This window comes from Podarcis pityusensis (genome assembly GCF_964106645.2).
Source record: "Podarcis pityusensis genome assembly, chromosome: 10".
NCBI classification, from domain to species: Eukaryota; Metazoa; Chordata; class Lepidosauria; order Squamata; family Lacertidae; genus Podarcis; species Podarcis pityusensis.
Window position 1 is genome coordinate 11,845,117 of NC_138035.1, and position 20,934 is coordinate 11,866,050.

At 44.4% G+C, this 20,934-nt stretch overlaps 1 protein-coding gene across 6 annotated transcripts in view; it reads left to right on the forward strand.

Moving 5' to 3' along the window:
* Positions 1-20,934, forward strand: part of CELF2 (CUGBP Elav-like family member 2) — a 524,880-nt gene that overhangs the window by 15,903 nt on the left and 488,043 nt on the right. The window lies entirely within an intron of this gene.

Here is a 20,934-nt window from a genome sequence, read left to right on the forward strand (position 1 = left end):
ACGAAACTGAAAAAAAATCTACATCAGACATTCAAAAACCAACAAGCCTTCTATCCCTGCTATCCCAGCCTGTTTAACCCCCTAAAAACTCTGATACCCCATAATTAAATACAATATGCTCCCATAGAGACTACCTTACACTGAGTTTAGGACGAAAATCGCATTTGGATAGAAACTGTTTCTCAGGCAGCTAGTCCTAGTCTTTATAACCCTGTACCTTCTTCCAGAAGGCAGAAGCTGAAAGAGATCATTTCCTGGGTGCGCACTATCCTGCACTATCTCTGCAGCTTTCTTATGGCACCTGGACGCATAGATTTGATCCAAGGTGGGAAGAGTGCACCCAATTATTCTCTCTGCAGTCTTTACAACTCTGGACAGCGTTGTTTTTCCCCTGACCGTGCAGCTCCCAAACCACAGACACAGACCACAAGTTAATACACTCTCAACAGTATAATGGTAAAATGCCATCAACAGGTCCTTTGAGTGATTATTTTTCCGGAGGATTCTCAGAAAATAAAACCTATGCAGAATGGAGAGCTATGCTGGACTCCCTTCTGCACCCTGCACGTGCAGAAAACAGAGGTGTAGCCATTGCATTTTTTCATATGCAAAGCTGTGTTATTCTGTAGATCTAGTTTTACATCTGAACTTAAATGTTTGTGAGCAAGAGAGAGAAGACGGTATTCATCATCAAAATAAGAAACTGCTGTAGCTTTTGCGAATCGCCCTGCGTTGGAATTTGGGCTTATCTGCACTTTTCAGAAGGGTTGGTTCAACATCTGTCTTGGTGCTTTCCTTTCTGACATTTGGCAGATTGGGCAGGCAGCTCCGTCAGTAGAGCATGAGACTCCTAATCTCAAGGTTGTGGGTTCAAGCCCCACATTGGGCAAAAGATTCCTGTGTTGCATGAGGTTGGACCAAATGACCCATGTGGTCCCTTCCAGCTCTACAAATCTACGGTTCTTCTCCCAGTCTTCTCTTTATTTCTCCTTTTTACCTTTTTTTATGTCAGTGTCTTTCCACAGCTCTACATGCATGGTTTTGATTGCCATAAACTGAAGGGTGGGATGAGGGATTTGCTTGGTCTGCTGTTTGCTAAAGACCAACTCAATGCTTCTGAGCGTGATTTTGGATCAAGAATGCAACTACCAAATGGAATTCATGCTTCTCCAGATTTTACAATAGATTTTCAGTGCACAAAAGCATGTGGTTTGCATAAACGATGTGTACAAAAGGCACATTTGACTGGTGATGGCATTGAAAAGTGTGTATTAAATGCATGGCCTTGAGTCTGCATTTCCAGCATCATAAAAACCTAACAAATTAGAAACCTGCGCTGATCTGGAGAACTGATTCTCTCAGTCTTCCAATAATTGATTCTTCTTGTTCGCAGCCTCGGTTGGAAAACCACCCAGCATGTATTTGCAAATCTACCAGTGAAATAGTGTAAGAACACATAATTAAATTTGCTACACGAATAGATATAGCTGCTTTGTGCAAAATTACTTCTTCAATCCATGTATGCACAAACATGGAGAAGCTTACTGGGATATAAGAAGTTCTTTCTTGTCCATCTATGGTGGTAGAAAGGTCTGCCTTCTGATCATGTCTCTTTGCAGATGTTTCAGGAAGATAGCATGGCTTTAATAATAAAAAAAGGTTCCAGAAATGGTTGGCTGAATTTAAGGCATGGAAAATTAGTTTTGTCAAGATGAGGATGAGTGTCATTGGACTTGCCTCTTTTTGCAAAGGAAAAACCATACTAAGTGAAATTTATGTGTAGGAGAGCACAGTATGGATGGTGCCAGACATATTTGACAGCCCTCATAACTCCCCTAAATCTCTGTTTCAAGGGTGGGGGCTTGGACAGGCACAGCAGCCAGTATCAAGGATATTTGTGGTATGTAATCCATGGGTGCAGTCAAATGCAACATTCTTTCCCTAGAATGGGCACAAGCAGGGGGACACCCAGTCAGTGTAACTTCCTGTTCCACTGGAAGTCTGGCGCTTTCTCCCCCTGCATGTGATCTGGGAGGTGGACATGGCCCCGCCTGACTCCTTAAAGGAGCCGAGCCATGCAGCCATTTTCTCAGTCTTGATCAGTCTGTCTTTCACTTGCTTGTTGTTCTATCTTTTGCTACCATGCTGCTCTCCTGCAGCTATTTTGTTGTCTTGATGTAATTTTGCTGTCTGCTGGCTCTCAGCCAGCAGCACATGAGTTCAGCCTCCCTGTGAGGTGAATTCACACAGTTTCTTTGTGCAACTGCTAAGCAAAGCCTTTCAGAGATCAAACCGTGAACTGAAATGTGAGTAAACATTTTGTTACTTTACTCAGAAAGACTCTCGTGTCTTTATTCTTTTAAGAGGGATCAAAAGGGGACACCAGGAAATAATCTGAACGAAGAGATTCAAACGAATCTGCAAACTAGCTTCCAGCTATATTGAGGGGATTTTGCTCTGCTACATCACTTACTAGCGTGAGTGAAAGAAGGATAACACTTATTCAATATACCCTTTCCTACAATCCTTAACATTCCCATAATATTCCCCCTCTGATACATCCCCGTCCCCAAACCCTTCCTGTGGAGATCCCCCCTGAATTAAGGCAGGAATTCTGGTGCTGGAGCATAGTCTGGGATGACTTTTGAGGTGGTATCCCACCCCAGCTATGCTGGAATACCCTCCAACTGTCCTGTTTTGCACACAAAATCCAGGGTTGACAGAAGCCACCCCAGCTCTGATCCCATTTCCAGATGTCCCATGTAGGCTTCTGTGCTCCGGCCATCTCAGAGCGCAAGACCAAAAGATAGGTGCGTGGTTTTTTTTTAAGATAGATAGATAGATAGATGATAGATAGATAGATAGATAGATAGATAGATATTAGTTTTCAACACATCATTTTCAACAATAGTTTAACATATTTTCATATCTTATACCATTTTTTTTACTTCCATCAATCACATCTGAAAATTTTCCAATCTATTCACTTAATATACATTTCTTACTTTCACTATTACATTTAAATCTCATAACTAATGTCCTATTCTTTCTCTACTGTGCAGTATTTCATATATTTCTCCTTACAAAACTTCTTGTAGTCCTACTAGTGTGATTTGTTGATTACAATTGCTCTTCAAATAGTTCGTATATTTCTTCCAATCTTCTGTGAATCTCTGGTCCCGCAGGTTTCAAATCCTTCCTGTCATTTTATCTAATTCTGCGTGGTCCATTAATTTTATCTGCCATTCTTCTTTCGTCGGGATTTCTTCTTGCTTCCATTTCTGGGCTAACAATACTCTTGCCACTGTTGTTGCATATAAAAAGACAGGTGCGTTTTCATCCTGCTCTGTAGCGGGGGTCAGTTGGCTCACATGAGAGCATGGGACCCAAAAACGAAACCAAAAGATGCACCAACTTACCTTGACCCTGCGCATCACTGCTCTTCATCTTTCTCCTTCTGTCGTGGCACTTCTGAAAGCAGTGCCGGCAGAGGAGGAGGCTGAGGCCATAGTGCCAGAGCAGTGTCTCCTGGTGCCACACAAGCCAGGGTGGCTTCCCCAAGGCTGTGGAGAAGAAGAGAAGAAGAAGAGTTTGGATTTGATATCCTGCTTTATCACTACCTGAAGGAGTCTCAAAGCAGCTCACAATCTCCTTTCCTTTCCTCCCCCACAATAAACACTCTGTGAGGTGAGTGAGGCTGAGAGACTTCAGAGAAGTGTGACTAGCCCAAGGTCACCCAGCAGCTGCATGTGGAGGAGCGGGGAAGCGAACCCGGTTCACCAGATTACGAGTCCACTGCTCTTAACCACTACACCACACTGGAGGAGGGGGAGGTTGCGGAGAAGACTGTACATGGAAGAAGGGGCAAGCAGGTGTCAGCAGCGAGGGAGGGCCAGAAAGGGGGAGAGTGATGGGGTTGGAAGCATGGGGGGTTGCCCCCATTTTGCCCTGATTCAGGAAGCAGCTGAACAGGGGGAAGGATCCAGAGCACTATGTCTCCAGCAGCCCCCAAACACACCTGTGCAGGTAGCAGCAAGCCCTCTTTCTTGGTAAACAGTTAGCCTGAGTGATGACAGGACTCTTGACTGTCCATCTTTAGCCATTCCCACAGTTTCATAGTAGAGATCTTTGCATGCCGTGAGGTCCATCCGGCACCCACTAAACTCACCCACTTTCCTTCAGGTGCGATAATAGTAAATAATAATAAATTATATTTATACCCCGCCCTCCCCAGCCAAGACCGGGCTCAGGGCGGCTAACAACCAATAATAGAAACAAGTTGATTAAAATACAACTTAAAAACAAGATTAAAATACAACATTAAAACATTAAAATGCAGCCTCTTGACAGGAGGAGAAAGGAAAAAAGAAAGAGAGGGAGGGAGGGAATCAAATTGATTCTTAGCCAAAGGCCAGGTGAACAACTCTGTCTTACAGGCCCTGCGGAAAGAAATCAGATCCTGCAGGGCCCTGGTCTCAAGAGACAGAGCATTCCACCAGATTGGAGCCAGTGTTGAAAAGGCCCTGGCTCTGGTTGAAGCTAATCTAACTTCCTTAGGGCCCGGGACCTCTAGGGTGTTGCTATTTATGGACCTTAAGGTCCTCTGTGGGGCATACCGGGAGAGGCGGTCCCATAGGAGGGTCCTAGGCCATGATAAAGGATGCTATCCTGCTGCCAGGGCTGAAGTGAATTCCAACAGCCAATCCAGCCCACCTCTGTCTCTGCAATGAGTGTTGGTGGTGGAGGAGGCAGTTGGTCTACATAAGACATCAGTGTGCCAGTATTGCACATGTTTAAATTGCAAGCCAGTATTCCGAGCTCCAAACCGTCTTGAGTGCATTGGCACAATAAATGTTGACCCAACAAGGGTAATAAACAAGCTATTTTCTCCTGCCCACATTGTGTCTAAACCCCTACCACCACAGCTTTTTCTGATCTCGAGTAAAATTTATTTCTGGAAACGTCAGGGGTGGTTTTCTTCTCGGACATGGTAACAATTATTGTTTCGTGGTAACAATACCAGTGCCCGTTCCAATAAAGTCCCCATGATCTACTTATAAAGTTCAGTTATGTCCAGAGCCTGTTGATTTATGAGTTGTGGTTGTACCTCAAAGAATGTCGAGGTCATCTTTTTTAATATATATTTTTATTTTTTAAGAATTAAGTTGGGCAAACGTTAAGAAGCTAGCTTTTCCGACTAATGGAGCTGCAGATTTATTGCTCTGGAAGACTTTTGTGTCGAGCAATTAGCTGTCCAATATTTGCATGCTCTCAGACTGCACGCAAAGACGTCTGTTTGTTCCTTTTGTTTGTCAAAGTGACGCCGCAGCCAAACCGAAGACCTGTGTAATCTGCAAGGCTGGGAGGAGGCGAAGGGAAATGATCTTTCTGTTTAGTGTTTGTCTTGGAGACGTTGCCATGCAAAATCACGTTTTCTTAAAAGAGAGAGGGGAAGAGGCAACCCCCCCCCCAAACCCCCAGCATTGATCTGGGCCAGGTGTCAAAACAGCACTTACTAGCCCCTTCCAGGGATCTGGAGGATGACAATTCTATGTAATGAACCCATCTTAATAGTGACATTACTCAAGACTCAAAAAAACATGAAGTATAATTTTTTTTTGTAGCCTTTCCCTCCTCCCCTCGTGGCAAAGAGGCCCCATACTTGAGGCTGCCAAGTGTTGATGATAATTTTTATGGATCGTTTGTATGATTTTGGAGCTTTGTCCATAGCCAAACAGAAAATGTTTTATGGGCAGTTTGTCCTCCATTCTTCTTCTTCTTCTTCTTCTTCTTCTTCTTCTTCTTCTTCTTCTTCTTCTTCTCCTTCTTCTTCTCCTCCTCCTCCTCCTCCTCCTCCTCCTCCTCCTCCTCCTCCTCTCTGGGCACATTCAAACCACAAATGTAAAACCTTTGGGGATGCAGTCCTGCAAAGGTCATAGGGCTCGACTTAACACGATTAAGAGCTAGTTTTGCATACAACAATAATAATATTATAATACAGTGGTACCTCGGGTTAAGTACTTAATTCGTTCTTAACCTGAAACTGTTCTTAACCTGAAGCACCACTTTAACTAATGGGGCCTGCCGCTGCGCCACCGCTGCACAATTTCTGTTCTCTTCCTGAAGCAGAGTTCTTAACCTGAAGCACTATTTCTGGGTTAGTGGAGTCTGTAACCTGAAGCGTATGTAACCTGAGGTACCACTGTAATACCCTTATTGTCAATGTACAATCTGTGTACAATGAATTAACCGAGCCTCCCTCCCCCCCAAACACTCAATCTCTTTGCACTCTGTGTGCTTGTTGCACAACACACCAACTCCGAAAGTCAGTTGCACTATATTATTATTATAGTGAATTATATACATGTTGTGCACTGTTCTTGGGCTTTCGGAATGCTGTTGGTGATTAAAAAAGAATTTTTCAGACACTCGCGTTTAGATATATGTGGTGAAGTGAGAGGAGTAGATTAACAACTTATGTTATTTTTCAGGGGTTAAGTTGCAGATTTTATAGGTGGGTTGATACTGTGAATAATTTAACACTGTAGCTTACTTTGTCTTGCACTGTGTAATTTTATTTATTGCTTGTTATTGTGAATTGTACTAGATTTAATTTTTGTGTTTTATGGTTGTTAAATATGTGCTTTGCATTCTCCATTATGTTGCTGTGATGTCATATGTACTCTACGTTTAAAGGAGTATTGTATCACTTTAGCTAGTCTTGGCTTGTCCCAAAGATTCCTGGGAGCTACAATTCTCAGAATTCCTGGGAAGATGAATTTCCCAGGAGCATTTGGGAGAAGCTATGATGATTTAAAGTGGCATGATACTACTTTAAATGTAAAGTGCAGATGGGCTCCAAGTTGTTAATCATCCTGCAACCTTTTGACAAGGGATGTTATATAAAACCATTAAATCTCACTTGTCTCTCTCTGTAAACCTCAGTTTAATTGAGTGTAAGCCAAAATATTAAGTGGTCTACAAGTTAATAAAATTTCTAGTGCAGAAAGGAGGAGGAAAGGAAGCAAAATGCAAATGCCATTTCTGAAGGTAGAGTGGTTTCTCCGAGCAAAACAAACTTCAGTTTGGCTTTATTTTCCCACCCTTCCACCGCCGTGGTTGTTGAAAGTCTCAGTGGGAGGCCATGCTGCTGGTCCCAAGACTCATGGCAGTGAGGTGCAGGGCCTTTTTACTGGTGGCACCTTCCCGGGGGAATCTGCCTGCCAAAGAGATTAGTGGGGCAATCCTGACCCTGTTCGGAAAGCAGAACCTTCTAATGTTACAGCCATCATGTCAGAGGTAGCCTTCAGTGAGGAGACTGTGGTTGCCCTCGGGTCACGCTTGTGGGCTTCCCATTGGCAGTGTTAAATAGTGGGTAGACATAGCAGACGACTCAGCGATTCTTCAAACAGCTCTTGTTTATTCACAGGCCAGAACAGAACAGAACTGAAGGGTTCAGCCAGCCTGCTTATATAGAGCTCCAGTACCACTCAACTGTAACAACTTTCTGTAACTATCCAATCACTGAACGTTACTTTCAATCCCTTATTTGCATAGGTGGACCTGAGTGAAAACTATCTACAGTATCCCCCTGCTGACCCAGGGTGAGAACTTCAGTACACAACAGGCAGCATCAGGTTGGCATCTTTGAGAACAGGTTTGCTGGACTGCCTGTGGCCTTGATCCAGCAGGGCTGCTCTTACGTTCTTACTTTACATCTCCTACTGCAGCTAATTGTCCTTGGGGAAATCCTGACTGCTAACAAAGAGGCGAGGTAAACAACGGATAGAGAAATGCAGCCAGCTGCTCTACAACCCGTCGCCAATGCGCACGCTGCAATTTCCGTTGCTTGTCTCCAGGGAAGCTTCAGAATTCTCCAGGGTCGGGAATGATCTGCACGCGAAGCAGAATGCTGTGGTGGTAGCATGGATTGAATCGTTCTGGCTGCAGGTGGAGGGTCACATATTTGAACCTCTTCTTCTCTGTGTTAAACGAAAAACGGAGCAGCAAGCTTTGCAACCTGGTTGTTTGTTTGTTGGGGTTTTCTTCTGTTTTACACAGGGGAGTGTTTAAAAGCAGCATGCCTCAACTGTAGTCTGAATTGGTACAATCCACTCTGCCTCCTCTTTAAGAGCTAGCATCGGAAGTTAGCTTACACGTGGTGGTAGCTTATAGAGAAGTGTTTTGGCAGATGAACTGTACTGTCGCTGTGGTTTCCTCTTTAAGCATCTCTTCTGATTCTATTGCGTTAATGTTCCTGCGGCGGTGTTCCTTTTTTCGCTACGCGTCTTAGTGTGTGCTGCCTTAAGGATTTGTTTCCCTTCCTTTTTTGCTAACATTATAAACAGTACAGTGGTACCTCGGGTTAAGAACTTAATTCGTTCCGGAGGTCCGTTCTTAACCTGAAACTGTTCCTAACCTGAAGCACCACTTTAGCTAATAGGGCCTCCTGCTGCTGCCGTGCCACCGGAGCACGATTTCTGTTCTCATCCTGAAGCAAAGTTCTTAACCTGGAGCACTATTTCTGGGTTAGCGGAGTCTGTAACCTGAAGCGTATGTAACCTGAAGCGTATGTAACCCGAGGTACCACTGTATAAAGAATAAACTGGCCTTTAGTTTCAAAATGGGGAGTAGCTTCTGGGGTCAGGGAAGAGTGCTGGAAACAGATTGTTTAAAAATTAGGGTGAGTTGTACTCTTCCTTTATTATGCCACTCTTTAAACTGAAATCACTTTGGAAGATGGAAAGATGGGACGAGCTCCCAGAAGCTGACCTTAGATAAACTTTAAACTCTTCCCCAAACTGAAAGAATTAGAAGTTGCGTAATGTTTTGAGCCAATCTGAGCACCTGGAGAATTGACTGTGTCAGTTTCCCCTTCAACAAAAAAAGGGGGGAGGGAGAGGTTAAAATGGCTGTAGGGGCAGAATCCAATGAGGGAATGAACCCACTCCATGGGGATGGAGACCCCAAACCTCAAACTTAGGTCGAGATCCAGCACAGAGGAGGGTTTGGGAACTTGTTAAAACTCCTGAGTTTTGGGGGGGGTGTTAAGAGGCCGCTGAATTTTTCATCCAAGCGTAGGCAGACCTCACTAACTTCCTGAGATTGATGTGACTATAAGGTAGGTAAGGAGGATGATTTTATTTATTGAATTTATATACCATCCTATACCCACGCGGGTGGCGCTGTGGGTTAAACCACAGAGCCTAGGGCTTGCCGATCAGTCTGGTTGACGGTTTGAATCCCCACAACGGGGTGAGCTCCCGTTGGTCCCTGCTCCTGCCAACCTAGCAATTCGAAAGCACGTCAAAGTGCAAGTAGATAAATAGGTACCACTGCGGCAGGAAGGTAAACGGCGTTTCCATGCGCTGCTCTGGTTTGCCAGAAGTGGCTTAGTTATGCTGGCCGCATGACCCGGAAGCTGTACGTCGGCTCCCTCGGCCAATAAAGCGAGATGAGCGCCGCAACCCCAGAGTTGGTCACGACTGGACCTAATGGTCAGGGGTCCCTTTGCCTTTACCTTATACCCATAGATAGACTTTTGAAGGCTACAGTGGTACCTCAGGTTAAGTACTTAATTCATTCCGGAGGTCCGTTCTTAACCTGAAACTGTTCTTAACCTGAAGCACCACTTTATCTAATGGCGCCTTCTGCTGCTGCTGCGTCGCCAGAGCACAATTTCTGTTCTCATCCTGAAGCAAAGTTCTTAACCTGAGGTACTATTTCTGGGTTAGCGGAGTCTGTAACCTGAAGCGTATGTAACCTGAAGCGTATGTAACCTGAAGTGTATGTATCCTGAGGTACTATCAGTGCCTACTAGACATGGTGACTATGCTCTACCTCTGCCGTCAGAGACAATGTGCTTCTGAATATCTGGGAATCGCAGATGGGCAAGAGTGCTGTTGCACCCAAGTGCTGTTTGTGAGAAGACAGTGGGATTAGATGGAGCCTTTTGCCTGATCCGGCCAGGTTGCTCTTAGGTTCTTCTTATGCAATTGACAGAAAGCTCTGCTGAGGTCCAGCTGCGAGGAGAAGATGCCTCTCGCTGTGCTACTGTCACCGATTGCTTAAAAATGCAGGTGACATGATCCACACACCCCAAAGCCATTGGAAGTTCTCCGCTCCTCTATCCCACATTCACCCCTGCAGCTGTGCTGTGAAACTTCTCTGTAGAATGCTCAACGCAGAAAGTTCTCTTTCTAAAAACATAATCTTTATTAAATTTTCTGTTTTACAATTTAAAATATTCATTTAAACAACCTCAAAATATCAATCACTTCCCCTCTTCCTTTCCCTTGGTTCATTTTGCGTAACATAAATCCCTGCATATTTTACATAAAATAAACCATTCAGTATTCCTCTATTACATCCACTCAAACTTATTTACACTGTTGAATTTATCTTAATGCTGCCCACATTTTCAAATGTACACAATTTCCCACCATATATTCAATCTTCTTTAAACGTATGTTGTTGTTCTTCTCTTATTCTATGAGTTAGGTCCACAAGCTGTGCATATTCCAACACAGAAAATTCCCAATCCTTTCCTCACAGATACATCCATTCACAGCATCACATGCCTTGCACAATCACTATCTTCTTTAAGGTGCCAGGCAGTTGTTTTTTTCCTTTTTTAAAACCCTTAATCTGGAGGGTTTGGGCAAATCTGTGACCTCTTTTCAGTGGGGGAGCTGTGTGAGATCTGCCTTTAGTATGAATGGATGTGTGCTTAGGTTTGCATTTTCTATAACTTGGATACTGGTTATAACCTTTGTACTGTTTCATGTGATGGCGCATTGGGTTGTTTCCTGTAAATAAGTGCAATAAATAATACTAACCACATATGAATGCTTTTTGCACATTAACCCAAACTGCACATATATAATTGTACACATAAGGTGGCACTAAACTCTCTGTTACTCAGAAAAGTCCCAATAAAATTAATGTGCATGACTAAGGTCTGATAATTTCAGGAGGTCTGCTCTGACTAAACTTTAGTTGAATGCAACCCATAGAGTTCAGTCACACAGACCACTGAAAACACTTGAAGTATAGCATAAATCAGAAAAAATTAATCTGACGTGTTTACACTGGGAAGATCATTTGGTGGCCTAGGACCAGCCTAACTGTTATGTACTGAGCTGAATCCTAGAACAATAGGATCCAGAATGCAGCAGTCTGATTGGTCTGCAGGAGCCACCCAATCCAGCTCCAGGCGGAAGTGAATCAGTGACCTGACTGGCCTGCAGGAGCAGCCAATCAGGCTCTTGGATGAAGTGAATCCGCAACCTGATTGGCTTGCAGGAGCAACCAATCAGGCTTCTGGAGGAAGTGAATCCGCAACCTGCCTACAGGAGCAGCCCGGAATTAGCCAATCACGCAGGGGCCCATTGCGTAAATAATGTATATATAGCTAGACGTTTTGGGGAAAGTTTCATTCATTGCTACTATGAGCTGACTAAAGAGCATGATATTCACGCTCGACTCTGAGTATATTTCACTAAGCAACTTCACAGAGTTGTTGCAATAAAAACTGAAGGGAAGATACATGCTGTCTGGATCTTTTTGGAAGAAGGACAGATATTTTTAAATTGTAATGAAAATTTGGACATGGGCTTGGACTCTTCCCGGAGTTCAGTCTGAAAAGCAAGGGCCATTTCTCACGGCAAAGGAAGAAATCTGCCCTTCTATTGTCACTAATGTTTTGCTAACATTAAACATGACCTTTTTGTTTCGTAAGTGATCTGACTTGGCTCTTTGGAACCAGCCAGGTCTGAATGGCCTGCCTTCCCTGTTCCTCTCCAGAACTGCTGTGGTTTTTACCCGGGCATCTTGCCAAAGTTTCTAAACTTTCCAAGAGTGATAGTGAGATTTCTGCTTTTACTGAAGATTAACGCTAATATTTACAAGCATGATTGAATGTGTTTGGTATTTTTTTGTGGGCGGGGGAGGGATGTTGAGGAGCCGGGATGAATAACCAGCTTATGAATAATGTTGGCCTCCAACTGGGACTTTTTAATGAACTGTAGCAGCAACTCAACTGGCGATCAAGCAAATTGAATTTTAAACGGCATAAAAACCCGACACACACCAATCAATAGGCCACTTTCTGCGATGCTTTTTAATGCGTTGCTTGTTCCTCCAGATGCAATGGCCTACCTTCAAGAAAGAACGTGTGTGTGTGTGTGTGTGTGTGTGTTTTTCAGGTGCTGTGGACAGAATCCAGAAGTATGTTTGCTTGTACGAAAGAACTAGCAGCAGGGTTGAATTTTCTCGGTTGTGTTTCTTTATTGTTTCAGTAGTTTCCTCAGTGCTGCTTCTTAGCTCTGCTTTAACTAGAACTTCTAAAATTTGCCATATTTTTCCATGTATAACATGCCCCCGTGTATAAGACACCCCCTATTTTGGGGGATTCAAAAGTAAGAAAGTGGGGGGGGGGAGATTGCCCCCAAGTATAAGACTATCCCCCTTTTTAACATTATTTTTTAGTAAAAAAAACCTAATCTTATACATGGAAAAGTATGATACAGTGGTACCTTAGGTTAAGTACTTAATTCGTTCCGGAGATCCGTACTTAACCTGAAGCTGTTCTTAACCTGAAGCACCACTTTAGCTAATGGGGCCTCCTGCTGCTGCCGCGCTGCCGGAGCACGATTTCTGTTCTCATCCTGAAGCAAAGTTCTTAACCCGAGGTACTATTTCTGGTTAGCGGAGTCTGTAACCTGAAGCGTATGTAACCTGAAGCGTATGTAACCCGAGGTACTACTGTAGTTGGAATTAGAGCATTTGCGGTGTCACATAAATGCATTAGGCAAGCCATATGGCCTCTCTTTACAGAGGAGGGGGTTATTGTTGTTTTCCTTTTGATTGTGTATTTTGTGTTTTTATGTTGTGTTTTATCCTGTGAACAGCCTTGAGACCTGCCGGTGTAGGGTGGCATACAAATTTTAATAATAATAATAATAATAATAATAATAATAATTGAAGTGTGCCTGGTCTTGTGCATATAGAGTCATCTAGTTCAGGGTTTCCCAAACTTGAATCTCCAGTTGTTTTTAGACTATAATTCCCATCATTCTTGACCACTGGTTCTCTTAGCTAGGGATGATGGGAGTTGTAGTGCAAAAACAGCTGGAAACTCATGTTGGGGAAAACTCTTACCTAGTTTCTCCCACTCCTGTGCACTCTACAGTTAATTTTAAATAGGAGGGTCTGAATTAACAGAAGATGGCCTTGAATTTTAAGGGCTGTCAGAAGACTGTTCTTCATTTGAGGAATGCCAAGATTCGGTTACGGGCGATCGAAGTCCCGGCTGGGGGCATTGGGACCGGGGGCAAGATGGCGGGGTGGGAGCAGGAACGGGAGTCCAGAAGCCAGGAGTCAGGAAGCCAAGAGTCTGAGGGTCAGAGAGCCAGGAGTCAACAAGCCAAGGGTCTGAGGATCAAGAAGCAAGGAGTCACGAAGTCAGGGGTCCGAGGATCAAGAAGCAAGGAGTCACGAAGTCAGGGGTCCGAGGATCAAGCAAGGAGTCACGAAGTCAAGGCTCCAAGGATCAAGAAGCAAGGAGTCATGAAGTCAGGGGTCCGAGGATCAAGAAGCAAGGAGTCACGAAGTCAGGGGTCCGAGGATCAAGAAGCAAGGAGTCACGAAGTCAGGGGTCCGAGGATCAAGCAAGGAGTCACGAAGTCAAGGGTCCAAGGATCATGAAGCAAGGAGTCATGAAGTCAGGGGTCCAAGGATCAAGAAGCAAGGAGTCAAACGCAGCAAGGCAGGGAACGTGTTGCTGTGGCAAAGAGCCGAAGGCAAAATGCTGACCTAATATCTCTTCCTGGCTCTTGCCACCAGGTGCTGTGAGTTACCAATCAGCCTCACCTGTGAGGCCATGCCTTGCCTCTTCAGAACAAGCTTAGGAAGGCCCCAGTCCTGCAGAGTCCTATTGGTCACAGGGCCTGGCTCCTGCACGCACACCTGACAAGGAGATGTTCATTTCAGATCTCATTTAAAGATAAAAACCCTTGAGAAGGAAGACTAGCTGGGCAGTAGGATGGCAGACCTGCACTTAGACAGAGCCTTCCCCACTGTGGTAAGATGCATTGCATTGCAATATGGTAGGAGGAGGACACCCGATGTAGCCATTTTGCTAAAGCTAAGATCTCAGTCTGGGTGGTGCCTGGATGCGGGGGGGTCCACCTGAGAACCACATTCTTTCCTGGGCATTGTGTAAGGGAGCACTCTGATGTGCACACAAAACAGGTAATCTGGATATGATCACATCAATATTTTGTGAGGTGTTTTAGGCTCTGTTTGTGTGAAACAGCACACCCAACAGAGCAAAAACACCCAAGTATGCAGGCTGTTGGGGGATGGAGATTGATACCAGTGTGGTATAGTGGTTAAGAGCGGTGGACTTGTAATCTGGTGAACCAGGTTCGCTTCCCTGCTCCTCCACATGCGGCTGCAGGGTGACCTTGGGCTAGTCACACTTCTCTGAAGTCTCTCAGCCTCACTCACCTCACAGAGTGTTTGTTGTGGGAGAGGAAGGGAAAGGAGAATGTTTGCCGCTTTGAGACTCCTTCAGGTAGTGATAAAGCAGAATATCAAATCCAAACTCCTCCTCTTCTTCTTCCCTCCTTCCATTCTGGAGCAGCTGTGATAAGCCATTTTTTTGGCCTTATAGTGGGTTATGCAGACCTGGGCTTATGATTTGTCTCCTCCAAACCCAGAGCTGTAAACTAGGTGCAGGGGACCTTTGGCCTTCCAGATGTTGAACTATAACTCCCATCATCCCTCACCGTTGGCCATGCTGACTGGGGCTGACGGGACTCACAATTCAGCATATTAGGAGAAATTTGCCCTAGAATGCCAATGAGTTTTCATGAGGACTTAAAAAAATAATAATTGAAACTGTTATGGAGGACTGAAGATTGAAAAAACTGAGAAACCAAAAGAAACCAAAAATGACACATTCGCTCTTTCCAAGCTGGTTTTGGAAACTTGCAGGGAAGGGAGACGTTGCAGTCAAAAGAAAGAGCCTCTAAGTTATGCAGAGTTCCTTTGTCCCCAGCTGTGTATATATTTTGCTTGCACAACATTTTGTGTGTATGCCCCTCCCTTTCTTCAAAACGCTTTTATGGAATCTTTGTTTCGGAGAATCTGATACTGGGTTGTATCTCAAGAATCACTTTTTATTGCTCTTGTCTTAATCTGTGCAAGCTGTGATTTCTTTGTCATAGCGCCTTGAGCATTCCAAAAAATCACTTTATCTGCCTAAATGTAAAACAACAACAACAAAAAACACCCCACTCATTTCATGGAATTATATTTCCCGCAAATAATGTGCCAGACCCGATTGCGAAGGAGGACTGGAGAGTTTGCATATGCTTTTTGGTGATTCATCATTTGACGCAGGGGTTCAGAATCTCTCTCGGGGTGGTGAAATGCTTTTAAAGTGTGTCAGTGGGTTGTACTGGACTGTGCAGAGACTTCAAAATAAACAACCTGTGAATTGTAATAGGATTACAAATGACAATGCTTCCAGCTGTGAAATAGCATTCTGAGTAATGTCTTGCAGAAGGGTCGGTAGTGCCCCTTGTCACCAATTCCTTTAGCTCTATTAGTCTCCAGTCTCTCTGATCCAGTGAATCCACAGCTCAGCTGGACCCAAGGCCCAGCATTCTGTTTTGAATGATGGTCGCCTTTGAAGAGAGCCAAGCAAACTGAGGCTCCTTTAATGGAAGAGGGAACCTCTGTTGCATGGAGCTCCATGTATGTGCTTGGGAGACGCTCAGGACCCTTGGATGACTGAATTGCTCCCTACCCACACACCTTCACTTCTTGAAAGCTAAAATCTTACTCACATGTCTTGATTCCTTTTACGTTATTATTGCTGAAAGCAGACTGAGGTTAAGTGCAGCTGATGACAGGTAGCGGTCAAATTTTTGCCAAGAGGTATGTTAGTACAACACTGCTTTGACCTCCCTCACTGCTCCCCCTACTCTTAAGAGCTGTTTCCCTGGTGAAAGCAAAGCTAAGGTTGTGTCATGGAATAACCTCTCAGTTGACTGAGTTGCTGACATTAGTTGTTCTTAGGTTTCTATATTGGGCAGTACAGTGGTACCTCGGGTTACATACGCTTCAGGTTACAGACTCTGCTAACCCAGAAATAGTACCTCAGGTTAAGAACTTTGCTTCAGGATGAGAACAGAAATAGTGCTCCAGCGGCACAGCGGCAGCGGGAGGCCCCATTAGCTAAAGTGGTACCTCAGGTTAAGAACAGTTTCAGGTTAAGAACAGACCTCCAGAACAAATTAAGTTCTTAACCCGAGGTACCACTGTACAGGCTTTTATTAACTTACAAGGATAGGTGGAAAGTTCCTGCATCAAAATGGCTACTCTGCCAAACTCAACCAAATAAAGGGCTTCGGTGAGTTGCCAAGAAAAGAACAAAGTTAAGCTTTCAGGACCAGGATTTTCTCATTCCAGGTTGTCAGGAGCTGAAGTCAGGTGACGTTCCGCAATAAAAAACCCCACTGGTGTCAGTGAAGTCAACTCGTACTTCAAAGAAACCAAAACAGTGCAGGCCAGTAATCCCAACAGGTCTCCCCCAGTGAAGCAGTTGCAAGGACTGAAGGTCCTCACTTTCCCACAGTTCCCGAAGTCGTCTCCTCTCTAGGGTTTCCCCCCCCCCCAAGCAATCAGAGACTGTGCCTGAGCACAACCAATCTCTCCTCTGCTCTCTTCATTTCTCTGCATGTTCTGGGACAGGCACCCCCAAACTCGACCCTCCACATGTTTTGGGACTACAACTCCCATCATCCATAGCTAACAGGACCAGTGGTCAGGGATGATGGGAATTGTAGTCCCAAAACACCTGGAGCGCCGAGTTTGGGGGTGCCTGTTCTGGGAGATGGGGAGGGGAGCTGGTAGCAGCAGGAGGGGGAGACTCCCTGGACTCTTCAGCAGCCTGTCTCATCTCTGACTCCTGGTCCCTCTCCTCTCCTGCCTCTGAATCTGGATTGTCCTAGGTTAGATTATTGCAACACATTTTATATAGAGCGGCCTCTGAAGGCAGGTCAGAAATTTCAGCTGGTACAAGATTTGGCAGCCAAGTTGCTCAGCAGGACGTAATGGATTGAGCTTATTACATCAATCCTGGGCCAGGTACACTGGCTACCAGTTACATAGGGTTGGGCATCACCCTACCAATATACCACAAAGCTGCTGAACTTTTCAATAAACAAATTACCAACTTGTCTGCCTTCCCCTCCCTCGTACAATATTTGTTGTTGTTTTGAAAAACCCTGACATGCTTCCAAGTAAATTGTTCCGCATGTGTATAGTTTGCCTGTAATTCTCTCAATTCTCTCTCTCTCTCTCTTGTATTGCTGTGACACCAATTTGTTTTTAACACTGGATTTTAATGCTGTTGTAACCCACCCTGAAGGGACACGGGTGGTGCTGTGGGTTAAACCGCAGAGCCTAGGACTTGCCAATCAGAAGGTCGGGAGTACGAATCCCCGCGATGGGGTGAGCTCCTGTTGCTCGGTCCGTGCTCCTGCCAACCTAGCAGTTCGAAAGCACATCAAAGTGCAAGTAGATAAATAGGTACCACTCCGGAGGGAAGGTAAACGGCATTTCCGTGCGCTGTTCTGGTTCGCCAGAAGCGGCTTAGTCATGCTGGCCACATGACCCGGAAGCTGTACACCGGCTCCCTCGGCCAATAAAGCGAGATGAGCGCCGCAACCCCAGAGTCAGCCACAACTGGACCTAATGGTCAGGGGTCTCTTTACCTTTTAACCCACCCTGGGAGTTACTAGTGAAGAGCAGGTAATTGATTTAATAACCTGTACAGACACATATGCACACAGGGATCATAGTAGGAAATTTTATTAAATTTTTCACAATACAGTTGCACCTCATAAGTCAAACGGAATCTGTTCCGGAAGTCCGTTCGACTTCCAAAACGTTCGGAAACCAAAGCACGGCTTCAAATTGGCTGCAGGAAGTTCCTTCAGCCAATTGGAAGCTGCAGAAGCTGCATCGGACCTTTGGGTTCCAAAGAATGTTTGCAAACCAGAACACCCACTTCCAGGTTTGGGGGAACCAAACGTTCAAGTCGCAAGGCTTTTTGACTTCCGAGGTATGACTGTACAATACAATTATATATAGAACAAATGGAATCGAAAAAAAAGAAAAGAATCAAGAATTGTGTCTAGAATATAAAAAAATATGTTCCAGATATTTTTTATTTCATTTCTTCTAGATATAATTTTACTGTGAAATTTTAAAGAAAAATTCATACTATGCACACATCTCAATGCAGTTCTGGTGTTTGCTGCCTTTGATGCAGAAGAATCCACAGCTGACTGGGCCCATTAATGCACAGGCATCTTGCAAGAGCAACCACAGACTTGATTAGGCAGAGATAATCCGGCTTCTAGTATATGACTTGGGTCTCTTGAGTCCGTCTGCCTCTTCCTCTTCCGGGAGCATTTTGGTTGCACGCGCCAAACACATCGAAAAGTTAAGACTTGGGCTGGGGTGGCTAAAACACTGCATTTTGAGAACCTGTGTGCTTTCCTCCAAATGAGATACAACTGTTCTCCTTACTTTAGGGAAGCATCAGAAGTGATTTCACTACTCCAATCCCTCTCCTCTCATTCTAGGCTATTGGCATGCTTAGCCAACAGGAAACCCCCCCCCCCCTTCGCTTCCCCTGCATATTTAGGCTATTTGTAGCATTTATACACTGCCCTTTAGCCAGAAAGGCTCTCAAAATGGCTTACAAAAACCATTACTGAGATGCTCACTGCTCTCAGGATTGCGACCTGAAAGGACACGACATACGAGGAAAGAAGAGGGGGAGGGCAGAGGGGAATAAAAGCTCAATTGCACATTCTTGAATTTGCAGTTTCTAGAGCTACCGCTAAGGGATGCAGGTGGCGCTGTTGGTTAAACCACAGAGTCTAGGGCTTGCGATCAGAAGGTCGGCAGTTTGAATCCCCGCAACAGGGTGAGCTCCCATTGCTCGGTCCCTGCTCCTGCCAACCTAGCAGTTCGAAAGCACGTCAGAGTGCAAGTAGATAAATAGGTACCGCTCTGGCGGGAAGGTAAACGGCGTTTCCGTGCGCTGCTCTGGTTTGCCAGAAATGGCTTAGTTGTGCTGGCCACATGACCCGGAAGCTGTACACCGGCTCCCTCGGCCAATAAAGTGAGATGAGCGCCGCAACCCCAGAGTCGGCCACGACTGGACCTAATGTATTTTGGAAGCTGAACATGCTCCATTTTGATTGTTGCACTTCTGATTTGAGTGCCACACTGAGGTCTGTGTGTTTTTGCTATTTATTTTGCATTTTTGTGGCTGCTTTTTTGTTTAGTTTTTGTGACTGCATGCAACCCAGTTCAGCTACAGATGGATTGATTGATTGTGTGATTGCGGTACATTGTTTATTGCTTTCATTTTATGGATCAGTGGTCTCGTTGGATAGTAAAATTCATGTTAAATTGCTGTTTTAGGGGTTGTTTTTAAAAGTCTGGAACAGATTAAGCCATTTTGCATTGCTTTCTATGGGAAAGCATGCCTTGGTTTTGGAACGCTTTGGTTTTGGAACGGACTTCCGGAACGGATTAAGTTTGAGAAACAAGGTACCATTGTACAATCGACTGTTAAGGGAGGAACATGCTCCTAGTCTGTTCCCTTTAGCATGCAGCCTTTTGGACAATTCTGAGCTTTCTAGACTAAAGTAAACATTGCTGTGGATCTTGCACAGAATTGTTCCAAAAACCACAGCCCAAACTTTTATCAGTTTATTCGCCCCACAGCCTTGAGGTGTAGAGGTCCATCTGATAAGTGAGGATAGCAATTTCCTGTCCCGTATTGTGCATATCTATACAGATTAAATCCTTTCTGAGCAAATTTCATTTCCTTCCCTCTGTGGAAAATTGCCCTTTTAAACAAGCGCATCGTGGATAATAGCTTTTTATGCAATTTTTTTTAAAAATAGATATATACTTTTATAGTTCCGAAAACTGTAAAGCCGGTTTACTCTTCTTCTTTTTGGGGGTTTGGGATATATTTTAAGTCAATCTGTTTGTATATCTGATGCCTCTGCTCCGATTTATTTAATATTGGCAGCACAGTTATGAGAATGGTGAGCGAAAATTAAGGATTACTCCATGTACAGTTTTATCACACAGTGCCAAGCTGGTTAAAGGTTTGTTTGAGTAAACTGCAGTCAACTTACTGTCTTTTTTTTTTTTATTGACCAAAGATTCTCTAGTTATTTTCCCACGGGGAACATGGTTCAAATTAAGATTGCTTCTGGGATAAGCACTGGCAACTGGGTCTGCTATAAGCAGCAGATCTTCGAGCAATTTTGGGTCATCCTTCGTATTTAATTTTGGTCATTCCATGAGAGAAAAGGGATATGTTAACAGAGATACGAATTGCCTCTTTCCCATCAGTCTCTGTGTGTTCCTTCACACCTCTATCCTGTCCCATTTCCAGATTATCTCTCTATTCCATACATAAAAAGTCACATCTAAATGCACATTTTTGAACTTGTTTTCTCTTAGACCACATTTAGAAATGCACATAGCGTGGTAAATTAAAAGGCCCCTTTGAAGCCTGCATTGGAGATTATAGGGGCAGCAGATATTTAGCTGTTTCCCAGAACTTCGAATACTGGAATAAAGTGTTGCAGGGTTGGATAGCCTTAAGCCTTGGACCAAATGTGGCCCTCCAAGCCTTTCTATCTGGCCCTCAAGACCCTACCACCCCAGACCTTCACTTCCCCTGTGTCATTTGTAAGGGGTTGCAATCAGGGCCAGATTTAGGTTTGATGAGGCCCTAAGCTACTGAAGGTAATGGGGCCCTTTATATGTCCAGCTGTCTGTTGTCAACAACAAATTGTCAATGGTTTTTTGTGTTGAATA